This window comes from Plectropomus leopardus, chromosome 12 (genome assembly GCF_026936395.1).
Source record: "Plectropomus leopardus strain MGB_pleo_1.0 chromosome 12, ASM2693639v1, whole genome shotgun sequence".
Lineage (NCBI taxonomy): Eukaryota > Metazoa > Chordata > Actinopteri > Perciformes > Serranidae > Plectropomus > Plectropomus leopardus.
In genome coordinates this window covers 4,889,310-4,906,197 of record NC_142187.1, presented here as the reverse complement: position 1 = coordinate 4,906,197, position 16,888 = coordinate 4,889,310, and the positions used below count along the sequence as shown (strand labels likewise).

The 16,888-nt window shown below is 36.3% G+C and overlaps 1 long non-coding RNA gene across 1 annotated transcript; it reads left to right on the top strand.

Annotated features, from left to right (window-relative positions):
• Nucleotides 1–5,830: 5,830 nt before the first annotated feature.
• Nucleotides 5,831–11,843, top strand: LOC121950898 (uncharacterized). The gene is made up of 5 exons (XR_006106361.2): nucleotides 5,831–6,332; nucleotides 6,421–6,510; nucleotides 6,613–6,828; nucleotides 10,282–10,422; nucleotides 10,603–11,843. It is a non-coding gene; the product is annotated as an uncharacterized LOC121950898 (long non-coding RNA).
• Nucleotides 11,844–16,888: the final 5,045 nt, after the last annotated feature.

The following is a 16,888-nucleotide window of genomic DNA, read 5'->3' as shown; positions in this document are numbered from 1 at the left end:
AAATCAGATTTTTCTGAGACAGAAAATCTTAGTAAATAGGAACAATAGGAGAAACTTGTTATTTCCTCTTTACAGTATACTGTAGTCTGCCTTGAAAACAATATAGTTCATCTCAAGAGGTTCATCTTCAAAATAGATTTTAACTACTTTGACTTTATTTACAAAACAAAATCATTATTATTAAATGCATCATGCGCAGCAATACCTTTTTAATATTTCAATTTTCAGGAGGATCTGCCTATTGATCGTATCTTACCACATAGTCAGTTGTGCCTGGAATAGTACACCTCCATAGCTATGCACACTAGACCTCTTTACCATCTCAGTGGCTCATCCCAAAGCCGGGGAGCAGTGATTGGACACCACAATTCTTGATTAGACAGCAAGGCTCTTGACCCCTCCAGGAGAGTGATCTTGACACGCAGTAGAAAAACTCAGTGGAGCCACTCGGGCACATGACGTTCAAGTTTAAGTTTCTTTATTGTTGTATTATAACAGCAACAAGACAGCCTTTTCTCTCTCTGTCACCGTGGTCTAAATCACAGCAGCGGTGTCTCAGAACTGTCTCTCTCTCAATCTCTTTAACTCTGATTTGTGATCGCAAAGATACTTGATCACCTCGTTTCTGGCAGGGGTGATTAGTAGGAACAGCCTACCTCAACTAAGTGTCTGTGCTCTGTTAATGATAACACTTTATTTGGATTGTCCATCTACAGATAGCTTATGGAGTATTTGTAGCATGACATCTCACATTTCAGCTGTATCACTTTATTCTGTAGATGTTTGACAGATTATCTATAGAGTGTATGTGACAATTTATGGACATACTATCATACTTAGAAAGTAGAAGGTAGATAAATGAAATTACAATTAGCCTTGATCTTGCTACATCTTTGGAGCTGAAGGATGAGTATTCTCCCAATAATTTAAATATGTATTGAATTGTCACATATACTCTGTAGATAAACATCCAAATACAAAGCGAAACAGGTGAATTGTGGAATCACAACTAATAATCAATTGAAATGTTACAAATACTCTCTCAACTATCTGTAGATGGGCCAGCCAAACAACCTGTTACTGTTTGGACATTTGACTTGGTCATGGAATGTCCATAATAAACTGCTTTTGCAACATGAGGTAGTAATTTATCTAATAAACTTTAGGCGTTATATTGGCAGTCAACTATTGCGACTATATATCTTGGACAACCCATGGGTAAGAAGCCCAGCTTGCCGCTTGGATCCAGGTGTTTCCTGCAATCCACCTAGAGGGCCGATTTTGGTAAAGAGAACTGCCACTGTGAGATGAACTGAATCTGAACAGAAGCAGCCCTTGAAGGTTTGGTTAGTCCCAAAGATCAGAGGGACGGCTGCTTCTGTGGTCATGTACACAATAACTAGAAAAGGACCTTAAGTTTGCCTCAAAGATGTTCTGGAAAAGTGTTGTAAGACTCAGGAAGGGAAGACAGGGCTTTTTCCAGGTTGGTCTTTGCAGGGCAGAGGGGTTTGTGCCTGGGGGTACTTTTAGATGGCTGATGGAAAACTTTTTGAATCTACAAAACCTGACCAGAAAATCTGTTGTGCAGGAGGCAGAAAGACAAAAGAGAAGCCTTGCCCATTTCTCCACAGTAGATAATAAGATGTTAAAAAAGCTTTTCAAGAGCAAGGCACCACTGGTGGATGAGATTAGCCCTAAAGGCAGTGGAGTTTTTGGGCTGTCTGCAGTGGCAGGCGTCTTCATGGCTGTTTTTATGTGGCTATTGGAGAGTGGCAGAAAAAGTGATGGTTGCCATTTTCAACAGGCTGTGGGGAAAAAATGTGCTTATATTATATCACACTGCTCAGCCTCCAAAGGGACTCCAGAGGCTCCAGCTGCCGGGCATCTGGTTCAGGAGGAGCAATACACATGCCAATCCTAGTCATAGAACAGTGGATCAGGAGTCAAAGGAGTTTACAGTTGCACATGTATTTTGTGGACTTTGAGGCTCATGACTGTGTTCCCCGGGTGTCCTATGGCAAGGATATGGGCTGCTGGGACCACTGACACCAGCCTATAACTGGATAAGGGCTGCTGTCTGCAATAAGTCACACACATCATCGGGTATTGCCTTGTCATCTGTTCTGTTTGTGATATTCATAGATACAGCCAACAAGTGGAATGTGTCCAGACTTGTGATCTCAGGATTACATCCCTGATGTTTGCTGGTTATAATTCCATTGGCCCTACCAATATGCATTTGATTGCGGCCTTTGATGCTCTGAGGCCATAATACTCTGCCAGATGACCGTAAACACCACACTTCAGGTTGGTATTAAGTGCCACAAATTCTACAGAATTCTGACAGGGTCATGAACAACAGATATTTTGTTTTAACAAGTGTCCTTGTTAACATATGACTCAGCTAAGTGTATTGTGGTTGCTCGTAGTGATGGCAGCTGTTGAAAAAAACAAACAGAACATGTAGATGTCCTTGTAAAAACCTTCAGTTTTCCTGTAATCAGTTTTAAATACATACTCATCTGTATTTATCAACTCTGCCAACTATTTATGTAAGTTACCACTGGTAACCAAAGACACATTTGGCTGAAAGTGCCCAGTTAACTACTAAAACTTGTTAAATGGCCTCTTTGGCTGCAACCTATTAAACAAGTTGTCCACCACTGGACAAAGGACACAATTGGAGCGACCTCAAGCTCATCAGGTAGAGTGTGGGCCCCCATGTTTGCGCCCCTGAGGCTTCTGCAGCGGTCCAGGTACAACATATATAATAGTGCTTGGTTGCAAACAGCTTCATCTCATTGGACTGATTTGTTAGTCCATTTAAAGGTCTTCATGACCCTGCATATCGCCTGCGAATGCTGTTTCTGCGAAAGCCTTTCCATCCCAACCTATATGTGGTTTAGTCATGGTCTGTTTTTTAAGCACTCTAGAGGATCTTTATTTTTGAGTTAATGCTTACTGGGAGGTTATTTGCAATATGTTATGTATCACTGCACTATAGATAATCTCCAAAAGCAAAGCCACACCAAGTAAATTTTAAATTCAAAGTTGCTTGAGCAAAAGTTGTTTAATATCACAAATTCCTCTGCCCCTATAACTGTATTATCTCGGTGAGAGCATTAAATATCATCAGCAGGTGCTAATTGGCTGTCAGATCACTCCTTCCTCCATGATAGCAGCATTAAATGGTTTGGTGGTACCTGTAAATGAACACGTGTCATTACAACATGCTAAGCTTAGCCAGGCATTTGGTTTAATGTATGTACTGTAGGCTGGTCACGCTACATGTGGTTGGAATCCTGTCAGCAACAGCTATAGACAATGACAGCTCTGTCATGACATCATGCATGCTACGGACCCATGTAAAAACAGCTGACACAGATGGACTTAAGAGGAATACATAAGAGCGGTGAAAGCCGAGATGTTTCTACAGACAGATTCTATCATACATCAGCTGTTAAAGAGCATTTGTTTCAAACATAAACACAAGTTACATTTATGTTAGCTGCAGTACCTCTGAAGTGACCACCACTTAAATACTACATAACCTCAGACATTCCTGGTTATATTAGTAAACTCTAGAACCTACTTTTCTCTCCTATACATATCTTAATTTAACATTTTGTTTCTACATTAAAAGCTTCATTCCCTATTTCCTAGCTCCCTTCATTGCTATTTTACATCCATCCACCAGATGTTCTTGGACTTTACCTCCTTTCCTCATCACCTGACTGCCCCACCCACCTGCTCACCTGTCCCCCCTTCACTCATCAGTCCTCCACATAGTTTACCAGTCCATTTCATTCAACCCTTGTCAGTTCATTCTAGTTGCTTTTTGCATTGTGCTTTTGTATTTGAGAAAACTCAAAGCACAAATGTGAACACAATCCATCAGTTGTAAAGAAACATTCATGTATCTGATTCAAGATGCTGGTACTTGCTTATCACGGTGTGAACATCGCAGACCCATCCATCCATCAAGTCCGTCCATTAGGTTGCCAATCCGCTCGCCACTCCCTTACTATGAAGGGGGGCCCAGCTACTACTCTACAAAGACACATTCTACTAGTTGGCTAATAGCTTGAAGATCTCCAATAAACACAATGCATACTTTTTCTTATATTTAATAAAGATTCATAATTTTGTAAAAACTGCAACAAAACACAAAATGGCAAACATAAATATATCACAATGCAATGAAATGTAACCAATACACAGTACAAAGGCACAATGTAAGACTTAAACTGCTCAAAACAGAAAATACTAATTCACAGAGCAAGAAGTGCTAATTACCAGCCTACAGCCGTGTTAGCTCTTAGTTAACTCACTTTTTAAATTTTCAGAAAAACAAAAACAAAGCAACTGCATATGGTATCTAAAAAATGATAAACAAAATAGTCACAGAAAAACAATATCTAAGGCAACAACTCCGATGATAAATTGCAGCAGGAGACAGTCACATGTTGTTTTCTACCTTAACTCACAAACCTTCCCTGCTCTAATGGTGCTTACACACCAAAAGCAGAGCAAATTTTTCACAGAGACGTCAAATTTGCTTCACCGGATGCAAATGAGCGCATGATGCTGTGTTGTAAAAGCCATTCAGTGATGAGATTTGAATGAGATTCTCCTGAAAAGTGAGTGAAGCCATAGGCCTGAATGGTAAATTCTGGAAATGTGAGTGACATGTGTAAGCTATTTGTTGAGTTTCTTCTCAGCAAAATTCTTTGAGTAATTTAAGCTGTTTTTTGTATTGTGGAAGTTAAACAATAGGAGGAGTAAAGCGGTAAGGTTGTTGCTGTCTCGGTTCACACCGGCTCAGAGCACAGAGCCTCTTTGTTTACCATGTTCACGCCACTTGTACTTTATTACACACCAACTTAACATGTTAGTGTTAGCTGCCTTTCCCAGTTATTACGCAGAGCTGTTTGCACATCAGCTTAAGATGAATATTTGGCTTTTGCTAAATACACTAAAAGATATTCTAGCAGCTATAGTAGTGTTAGTAACGCAGGGGTTATCAATGTTAACATACCATAAGACTGCTATTGAATGACCAGTAGGGGGCACTGCAGTATACAGTATAACATTTTATTGAACCTCTTTACATGCACTTACACACCACATATAACCAAAAATGGCGCCAGACAGGAATGTCTTTTTGTGATCAGTGCAGCTACAGGTGGCCTAAAGATATATAGTGAGACATGGTTACCATTATAGTCACAAGTAATCCTGCAATATTAGAATCTAGATCCACCAATAAAAGCTTGGATAGTGTAGGTTGGGCATTAGTTTTTTACAACTCAACATTAAGGGAATCAACTCTTGGCTGCATACTGTCACCAGTTGCTTATTCATCCCACCACACTGATTGTGTAGAAAAACTAATAAGTTTAGCTTGTTTAAGCCCTATTGTTTGTTTTGTGCAACCTCAGATGTCAATGCTTGTTTGTTTTTTGCTTTTTGCAGTCTGTTTTTCTTTACCACAGCAAAGTCTTTGTATCCAAATGTAATAATCCTTGGTACATTTTTTTCCTGTCTTCTCTCCATTGTCAAATCTAACTTATTTCTTTGTACATACATTCAGATTTGCTTAATTTCAGTTGATTTACAGCATACTCTTAAATAACAGCATTTTTTAATCTTTCAGCTTTGGGAGGGTATTAAGCCATTTTAGTCAAAAACCTAAAGACACAAGACTATGGATCAATAAATATTCATTATAAATATCATAAGTTGCAAATTAAACACCTTCCAAACAATGCCAAAGAATCACTGTTTTTGTTCTAGAAATAACAATAAATGACATGTCCATGCTCTCAGGAAATAACAGATTGAAACTAAAGAACAGTGGTTAGCAGAGGGTATGTATGCAATTATAGCTCCTTCTGTTTAAGTAAATGTATAGTCTGTGGATTATACATTAAACCAAGTAAAATCAAAGTAAATTCCATGTCCACTACTAGACAGTGATTTCTCTATCCAAAGAAGCTGCACTCACACACCATTGTTCTCATCATTTTGGTATTAAGCACGTGTGCAGTTTATTAATACACTGGGTGTGAGGGATATTAATAAAGCTTTTGTTTGAAACCTTGCCTGACCCCGCTGTCTTCCGCTGGATGACAGACCACACAAACTGTGTTGGAGATTGTTTACTGGCTGCAACCATCAGTGGCATTATCAGCCTGATAGCAGCAGAGGAGATAAGGTCTCACTCTTACTAGAACTGACCTGAACCATGCACAGAAGAGACAGTCATGAGGGGAAAATAACCACCACGGCTAGACAAACAGCTTGATACGAGTGTTTTTCCTGTTTACTATGTCAGTTATAATTTGCCTTATATTTTTATATTTTAGAAACTGAAGGTTTTGTGTTAATGTACTCAGTATTTTTATTTTTTTATTACAGGTTTTAGCTTCGGAGGTGTCCCCATGAACCAATGGTTTCAGTCATCGTACGAGGAAGTTGCTTTTATATTGCGAGAGGTTTAACTGCGACGTATGTGACAGTCCCCAATCTATTCAGCACTGATTGCAATACAGTAATACACACTCACTGCATTCTGAACTGAACTTAGACATATTTTTTGTCTTTTGATAGGGGTGAAGCCAAGGCCTCCTGCATGTCCATCACATGCCCTTCCTCGTTGGCTCTCTGTTTTGGAACATTTTCAGCAGCGGGCAGAGCAGATCAGGCAGGCAGCTGTTTGTGTTTTCAGTCAGTGGAGGATTAGAGGTGTGATCCCACAGCTGACAGTGCCTCCGGGTGCCTGGACGCCACACAGACAGGCCTTTTAATGGCTCTACACTGGGAGGGGTGAGCATGTGTTACTACATACTCCTTCATTTTACTGATATCACAAGTCAAATGGAAAGTACCAAAGCAAAGAACAATAGTAGAAGACAAAGATCCAAAATACTCTATGGGTCCAAGTTATTTGCAGTTGTATTTGCATGATGAACAGAGAGTTGATGCAAGACAGCAGAGAAAGCTTAGGATGAGCTACAGTAGGTGGGTTTGCATTTCAGTTTTGCACAAAACATAAGCAATATTTTCCAAATGTCTATAAAACACAATTGCAAGATGGCTGTGTTTCCATTGAGTGATGTTCTGCAACTTCTCATCTGGTGATAACATTTCAAGAAGTATATTGATGGATGTTTCAAACCCTTAACAGCTTTATTGCTATTTTAGCCACTGCACTAGCCGTCATTATTCCCAGTTGATAGCGACATGAGCATGTAATGCAAGCAATAATGGAAAGGCAAGCTCCTTATACATTTCACAGAGGAACTGCGGATTGAAAACTTCTGGGTGATTAGCTCAACTTTACGTCAAGTTATGTGATGCAATAACAGCTCTTGTAGCTCCTGCTGCATCATGAGAGAGCCAGTTCCTACTGACAAGCACATAGCCATAGCATCATGTGACCTAGAAAAGCCAAAAACAGTGTTTCCATTGCAGTTTTGCAAAATATAACTTTTTCAGATCACCTGAAATACCACCTCATGAGCGTGAAAACTTTTTTTTATTTTTTTTTTGGGCAATAAATTGGAGGTTTTCCAAAATTGACATGTTTCCATTAGGTGTATTTTATATTTGCAATTTCAATTTGCACAATTTGAGGGTTAATGGAAACCCACCTAGTGAGTGAACTCACTTTTTTTTAACTTCATCAAACACAGAAACACACAAAAATACAGAGCTGGATCAAGACACAAACCCGACCCTCTCCCAAACTCCGACCAAAGGATAGAGACAGGCAGTGCTGATCAAATATAATTTCTTTCTATTTCTCGCCTCAAATGTTTTCAGAAACATATTGTAGTGTACTGTTTTGCTGTAATAGTGAGTTTTTGAGCAAAAAGTGGTTGCCACACTGCTTCCTGCACAGTGAAAACAGAGGCTGAAAAAACGGTGATAAAACTCACCAGCGCTGATCAAATATAAACCAAAACTCTGTTACTGAATTGCCTGTTTCTCCCTAAAATGTTTTCAGAAATATGTTTTAGCTTAACTGTAATACAAGATTGTTGTTACCAGCTGGCCGCCATTGTGTCATACGGATGAGTTTGCATTATGTTACCCATTAGCGGGAGCATTTATTGGTCTTGTGTGGCGCAGTGCATTCTTAAAGTTGTAGATTTTCTACCTCTTCAGCAAAAGAAATGCTGCAGTCCTTTTTCCTCAGTTTTCTCTGGTCATGTCGCACCAATTTAAAAAGCATTTGCGTCTTTTTACTGCATATACAGCCTAGTTTTATAAAAAGACCATCTTTCCAGCAGGGAAATACTTTTTTTAAGTGTGTGGAAAAAAATGACAGTGTGGGAGCTTTAAAGTTTGGAACGTGAATCAGCATATTATTTATTCTAAGTTTGATGCTCCTTTTTAGTGTCATTGTATTATTGCAGCAGTGTTCAATGCGACTGATATCAGGGGATGGTAGATGAAGGGCACATCATCTGAATGATGTGTAATCCTTTAAGTCCTGTACCATTCTTGTACTAGCTAGAATCAGCACGAGCATTGTTTTGTATTTCCTTTGGGAAACATGGTGGCCATGTATAATGCTGGATATCCTCCAGCATCAAGGCATCATTCTGCAGGTATTTATTGTACCCTGTGATGTCAGTTGAATGTCCTTCAAACATTAACATCTACCATCAGCATGTACAGTTGTTAGTCTGAAGTTTGACCTCAGGGTGGTGCCGCTGGACACTTACCACACCAGGCAAACATTTTCCAGTTGTCAGTTGGTGCCATAAAGAGCTCCAGTCATCACCAGTTTTGGCATAAGTCAAAGCCATGCTATTTGGTACAACCATGACTTTAACCCTTAGGGACTGTTTGGTGCATTTTACATGCTTTTATTCTTCAAAAATACATTTTGGCAAGACTGTTTTTGTTTAATATTGGATTTCCAGCTCAGCTCCTACAATAAGGCTAAAAAACAAAATTGTTACATTCAGACTGTTAAGTGCAAAAAATGCACCATTGAAGCCCATTCAAACCGCAGTTTTTTATCCATCAGCCATCAAAGCATAAAAGACGAATTGTAATATTTATGGGTGTCATTCTGGGCTTTTGCCTTGGAATTTGTAAATTTTTTTTCTACCTGCTGGCATCATTTTTTACATTACATTTTTATTTGGCATATGGAGAAAATACTATTTCCACTTGATGCGCTGTCACAATCAATGTTGCTGCAAATCATTGACATATCCTAAACTGTGATCACTCATGTAAAATGTCATAACACAGTATGATATTTTTCTTTAAAAAATCATAATATGTCATAAAAAAGTCATAATATAGTATGATATGAAATATAGCATGGCAAATCATAGTATATTATGTCATAAAAAATGTATGGTATCGCATGATATGAAATATCAGGGAATATTATGACAAAAAAAAAAAAATTATATCCCAAAAAGTCATAGCCTTGTATGTCATGAAGAAATGTCATCAAAAATGTAATAGTATAGTATGTCATTCAAATTATGTCATAAAAAGTCATAAAATAGTATGGTGCTTTATAAAATGGTATAACATATCATTTTAAAAAATCATTGTAAAGTAATTCATAATACTCATTTGTCATAGAAAAGGTCATAATATAGTATACCTAAAAAAGTAGTATAATAAAAACATATATAAAAATGTTATATTTGACTAGAAAATATTATTTAAAATGTTAATCTCTCATGAAATGAAGAAAGAAAGGAAAAATGTAGTATAGTATGCCATAAAAATCATAATTAAGTATATTTTTAAAAAATCATAATATAGTGTAATATAAAAAAAGTATATAGTATGTCAGTAAGATTTCATAAAAAATGTCAAAGTATAGTATGCCATAAAAATCATAATTTAGTATGATATAAATAAATCATAATATAGTATGTCATTAAGATTTCATAAAAAATGTCAAAGTAATACTATGCCGTAAAAATCACAGTTCAGTATGTCAGACTATACTACACTATGATGTTTTTTGTATATCATACTAAACTATCCTTTATTTTATGGCATATTATACCATGATTTTTTATGATATACTGTGATTTTAGATGACGTACTATGCCATAATCTTTTATGATATACTATAATATGGCTTTTTGTTTTTATTTATTTTTCGACATATTAACATTTTTATTACATTTCGTGGTCATTCTAGGCTATGACAGAATTTATGAGATACAAAATTCTGACTTTTTTTTATCTTGAACTTTTCTCCTCACGCATGTTTATTTTGTGTGTGAGAAGTTGGTTCTGTGATCATCATCAGGAGGAGACACTCTTCACCTGGATCAGATCTTGGAATTGTGGAAGGAGAAGAACAGCAGCTTCTGCTCACGCCTCATCTTGGTGCTCGACTGTGATAACTCATTTCCCGGGATGAAGGAGGTAAGTATGGTGGCCCTGAGGGTCAAAACACTACTACATTTCTCATACCATTTCAGAAAAACAAAACATGTTATATTTGTTTTAGGAAATGTTGTGTTTTGGGAACGTGTTAGTGGTTTCATAAATGTTTTAGTGTTTTGGGAAATGTAGTTATTTCTCAAATGTTGTGTTTTGTGACAGACGTGGCGCTGCAGGACCTGCCACAGCTGGGAGACTCACCTCTCAGTTGGTGTCTTAAAACTGCAACTCAAACAGTGACATCTGCTGGTCGCAGAGGGCAGGGCAGTTTCTAACACCCATGGCATCACCAAACATTGGAGCCACTACACTCTGCACCTGCCGACAGGAAGTGATAACAGCAACCACTGGAACATGTTCTTCTCTCAGGTGACCTGCCCAGTGGTTCAGCTGGTGCAGTTAGTGCTTTGGTCTGAACATGCTGTGGCATCTGCCTGTGATCTCTTAAGAGAGTCAAACACAACAGGATTCCACCAGCGATACTGAACACCACCAATACCTCAAACTGGTCACATTATATAAATATGAGCAAAATCTATTTTAGAGCATATTTCTTGGACTCTAAAAATAAAAAAAATCATTACATTTTGTAAAAATCCAAGCTGTGCTTTTTACTGTTATCACCAAAGAACATCCAGCTTCCTCTGCTGTTCTAATAAACCAAATTTGCCAAGACAACAGCAGCGCATGTAGATGCAGCAGCCTGTCACGCCTCAAATCTTTGCTACTTTTTTGCTATATTTTTCTATTTTTCGGACTCCATGGCCCCTTCTGCTGAAGCACGACTTTTCTACGAGAGAGAAGCATCTATCAAAGTTGTTTGGGGTTTGGACTGAATGCAGCAGACTGTGAGAGAATCCACGCCAATGGCATATGGCGAGCGGCCAGTCAGACCAGAGTAGAGAAACGAAACCGAAAGCGCCAAACGAAGAGAGAATGTGATGAATTTTGGTGTAAATCTAATTTTAGGCAGTCTGGAGCATTTTCTCATGCCCTAAATATTACATTGTTTTTGTATTTTGATTGTGCAGTGATTCCTCTGTACTACACTATGCATTTTAGGCTCGAATTGTGTTCAGTGCACTGCTTTCTGTTCATTGTAACAGCATTTTGTAATTCTTTTAGGGGTGATTTTTTGAATCATCCAACTGCTTCAGGGAGACCAGAAAGAGTTTTGATAAACATTATGTACTGATAAATGCACTGCACACAGACATGTATGCAAACTGCAGTATTTATGTGATAATAAATCCCAGGAATTAAATGCATCATGTGATGAGATATTTTGTCTTCCCAGGGTTTCTTACAGTTTCCTGGGGATGTGAAAGACTTTTCAGTTGAAAGTTGGATGAAACTATGCAGTAAGGCAGAAGTGTGACTTCTCACTTCAAATCAAGAATCATGGATGCTCCTAATTGGATCAATTCTGGCATAAGCAAAATTAAAGAGGTTATTCCATGTGTCGAAAAAAAAGTTAAATGCCTATTACATATATTATATTAACAATATCATACTATGATGTTTTTCCTGATTTTTGGTTGACATACTGTCTTATTTTGACTGACATACTATACTAAGACATTTTTATGATATTTTGATGGGCACAGAATACTATGACACTCTCATGTTTTGGACGACATACTATACTATGACATATTAATAATTTTTCGGACGACATATAACGTTTTTATGATTTTTTTGGACTATACATAGATATTTTTAGAAGTTTTTTATAGGACATACTATACGATGACATTTTTATGAATTTGTGAATGAAATGCAATGGTCAATGGTGCAATGGATTTTTTCATGGTTTTTTGGAACACATACTACACTTTGACATTTTTTAATTTGGGGGGGACAACATACTATACGACAGGATACTAGACACATTTTAATAATTTTTTATCGTTATATTTAACGATATAAATGATAACATTTCTATGATTTTTGGAGCTACATAATGAATTATAGCATTTCTATGATTATTTGAGTAACATACTTTTATACTATTTATGCTAATATGTCATTTTTATGAATTTTCGGACATTTTATGCATTTTTTGATGACAATATACTATGATATTTTTATTCCATTTTGGACGAAATACTATACCATGAAGTTTTTATGCAATTTTGGACAACATAGTATACTATAACCTTTTTAATATGTTTATGTCAGGTTACGTTTTTATTGAGTTTTCGATGACATTCTTTACAGGAGCATTTTTTTATAACATTTTTGATGACATACTATGAACTATACCACTATACTACTATAAATTAATGTATAATGACGTTTTTGTGCCATTTTGGACGACAACCCACAAAATATCGTCGAATGACATACTGTGCTATGACATTTTTATGCCATTTTAGACAATTTAGTATACAATGATGTTTATATGCCATCTTGGGCAACCTACTATACTATGATGTTTTTATGCCATTTTCGACGACATACTGCACTATGACTTTATTATGCTATTTTGGATTAAATACTATGACGTTTTTATGCCATTTTGGATGACGTATGATAGTATTACCATTTTGAAGAACATACTATGACATTTTTGTTTTTGTTTTCATACATTTTTAAACAACATACTATGAATTGTTGCATTTTTGGTTAACATACTATACTAGGAAGTTTTAATGAATTTTTGACAACATATTATACAATGACCTTATTATGCCATCTTTGATGACAAACTATATTATGACATTTTTATGCATTTTTATACTATACTATGATACGCAAATCACAACGACATACCAACACATTAAGACATAGTATACTATGATGTTTTTATGTATTTTTGGACTGCATACTGTAGTATAATGTTTTGTATGCCATTTTGGACAACATACTATACTATGACTTTTTTTTTTACATTTTTGACAACTTACTGTACTATGACGTTTTTATGCCATTTTGGATGAAGTACTATAGTATGAGGTTTTTATGCATTTTCAGACAGCATGCTATACTATGACATTTATATTAATTTTTAGATGACATGACGTTTTTATGCCATTTTGGCCATCATACTACTCGTCATTGTATAGCATGTCCTCTAAAATGGCACAAAGAAGTCAAATGTGGTCCAAAAATGCATAAAAACGTCATAGTATAGTATGTTGTCCAAACTGGCATAAAAACATCATAGTAAAGCACGTCATCCAAAATGGAACAAAACCTTCATAGCATAGTATATAATCTAAAATGGTGTAAAACGCCATAGTATAGAATGTTGTTCAAAAATGCTTTAAAATGTCGTAGTATAGTATGTCGTCCAAAAATGCATAAAAACATCTTAGTATAGTATGTCATCCAAAAATGCATAAAACTTCATAGTATAGTATGTTGTCCAAAATGGCATAAAAACACTTTGGATGACATACTATACTATGACATTTGTATAATAAAAACATAAATAACAATAATACATTTTATTCGCAGGGCTCTTTTCACAATTCTCAAAGACAATAAAACATAGACAAAAACAAAATCAATTTAAGCTAGTTAAACGTACAAAATCAGTAAAGGCAAGACAGCTAAGCATAAAATGTGCACAAATCAAATATTAAAAGCAGATTTAAAAAGGTGGGATTTGAATGGTTGGAGGTTAGTCCTGGAGGGGTTTAGGGTGTGACTTCCAGAAGGTGGGTGCAGCAACCTAAAAGGTTCTGTTCCCCCAGATCTGGTGCTTGGTCCTGTGTGGGGTGGAGAGGAGGTTGGCATCTGAAAAGCTTAGAAGTACAGGGAGTGTATGGGTTGAACAGGTCAGCGTGTCGTGGGGAAGAGATTGTGGAGGACTTTATAGGTGAGGAGGCGCAGTTTCAATTGGTAAGCAATGAGGAACCAGTAGAAATTTTGCATTTTCTGACGACACACTAAACTATGACGTTTTTATGCCATTTTGGACGACGAACTATACTATGTCGTTATTGGTTGTCTTTTCAACATGCAATATTTTGATGTTTTTGGCCGTTTTTTTCATCACACTATATCATGGCATGTCTCAACATGCTATGCTAAGTGGTTTTCAGCTGTTTTTTGGACATGTCATTTTATGACAGTTTTCGACATACAATACTACTGTATGTCATTTTCGGTCAGTTTTTCAACATGCTATGATTTGATGTTTTTGGTCATATTTTTGACATACTATACGATGATGTGCCTTGATTACCTATACCAAGTGGTTTTCAGTTGTTTTTTTGGACGTCATTATCAAATATAGCATGTAAAAAAACGGACCAAAAACAACATATTTGAAAAGTGTGAAAATAAGACATCTCTAAACAAAAGCTGAAAACCAATTAGTTTAGTATGTGAAGACATGCCATAGTATGCTATGATAAAAACAGCCGAAAACATCAAAATATAGAATGTTGAAAAAAAAGCCAGAAAACGACATAGAATAGTATTTCCATAAATGACAAAAAATTACATGTCCAAAAAACAGCTGAAAACCACCTAACATAGCATGTCGAGCTACACCGTACTATAGTATGATGAAAAAGCAGCCAAAAACATCAAAATATAGCATGTTGAAAAATCGACCAATGACAACATAGTATAGTATGTGGAAAAATCAACCAATTATGACATAGTATAGTATGTCGAAAAATGTCAAAATATGACATGTCCAAAACACAGCTGAAAACCACCTGACATGGCATGTCGAGCTACACCATAGTTATAGTATGATGAAAATGCAGCCAAAAACATCAAAATATAGCATGTTGAAAAATCGACCAATGATGACATAGTATAGTATGTCGAAAAATGTCAAAATATGACATGTCCAAAAAACAGCTGAAAACCACTCAAAAAGGTATGTAGAGACAGGCCATAGTATAGTATGATAAAAAAACGGCCAAAATCATCAAAATATAGCATGTTGAAAAATCGCACAAAGACGACATAGTATTGTATGTCGAAAAATCTCATAATATGACATGTCTAATAAACAACTGAAAAGCACTTAAAAAGGTATGTAGAGACAGGCCATAGTATAGTATGATGAAAAAACGGCCGAAAACATCAAAATATAGCATGTTGAAAAATCGACCAAAGACGCCATAGTATTGTATGTCGAAAAATATCAAAATAAGACATGTCCAAAAAACAGTTGAAAACCACCTAACATAGCATGTCGACCTACACCGTACTATAGTATGATGAAAAAGCAGCCAAAAACATCAAAATATAGCATGTTGAAAAATCGACCAATGACAACATAGTATAGTATGTCGAAAAATGTCAAAATATGTCATGTCCAAAAAACAGCTGAAAACCACCTAACATAGCATGTCAAGCTACACCATAGTATAGTATGATGAAAACACAGCCAAAAACATCAAAAAATAGCATGTTGAAAAATCGACCAAAGACGCCATGGTATTGTATGTTGAAAAATATAAAAATATGACGTCCAAAAAACAGCTGAAAACCACCTAACATAGCATGTCGAGCTACACCGTAGTATAGTATGATGAAAAAGCAGCCAAAAACATCAAAATATAGCATGTTGAAAAATCGACCAATGACACCATAGTATAGCATGTCGAAAAATGTCAAAATATGTCATGTCCAAAAAGAAGCTGAAAACCACCTAACATCGCATGTCGAGCGACACCATAGTATAGTATGATGAAAACACAGCCATAAACATCAAAATATAGCATGTTGAAAAATCGACCAAAGACGCCATAGTATTGTATGTCGAAAAATATCAAAATATGACATGTCCAAAAAACAGCTGAAAACCACCTAACATAGCATGTCGAGTTACACCGTAGTATAGTATGATGAAAAAGTAGCCAAAAACATCAAAATATAGCATGTTGAAAAATCGAACAAAGACAACATAGTATTGTATGTCGAAAAATATCATAATATGACATGTCCAAAAAACAGCTGAAAACCACCTAACATAGCATGTCGACTTACACCGTAGGATAGTATGATGAAAAAGCAGCCAAAAACATCAAAACATAGCATGCTGAGAAATCGACCAATGATGACATCGTATAGTATGTCAAAAAATGTCAAAATATGACATGTCCAAAAAACAGCTGAAAACCACTTAAAAAGGTATGTAGAGACAGGCCATAGTATAGTATGATGAAAAAACGGCCAAAAACATCAAAATATAGCATGTTGAAAAATCGACCAAAGACGCCATAGTATTGTATGTCGAAAAATATCAAAATATGACATGTCCAAAAAACAGCTGAAAACCACCTAACATAGGATGTCGAGTTCCACCGTAGTATAGTATGATGAAAAAGCAGCCAAAAACATCAAAATATAGCATGTTGAAAAATCGACCAATGACAACATAGTATAGTATGTGGAAAAATGTCAAAGTATGACGTGTAAAAAACAGCTGAAAACCACTTAAAAAGGTATGTAGAGACAGGCCATAGTATAGTAT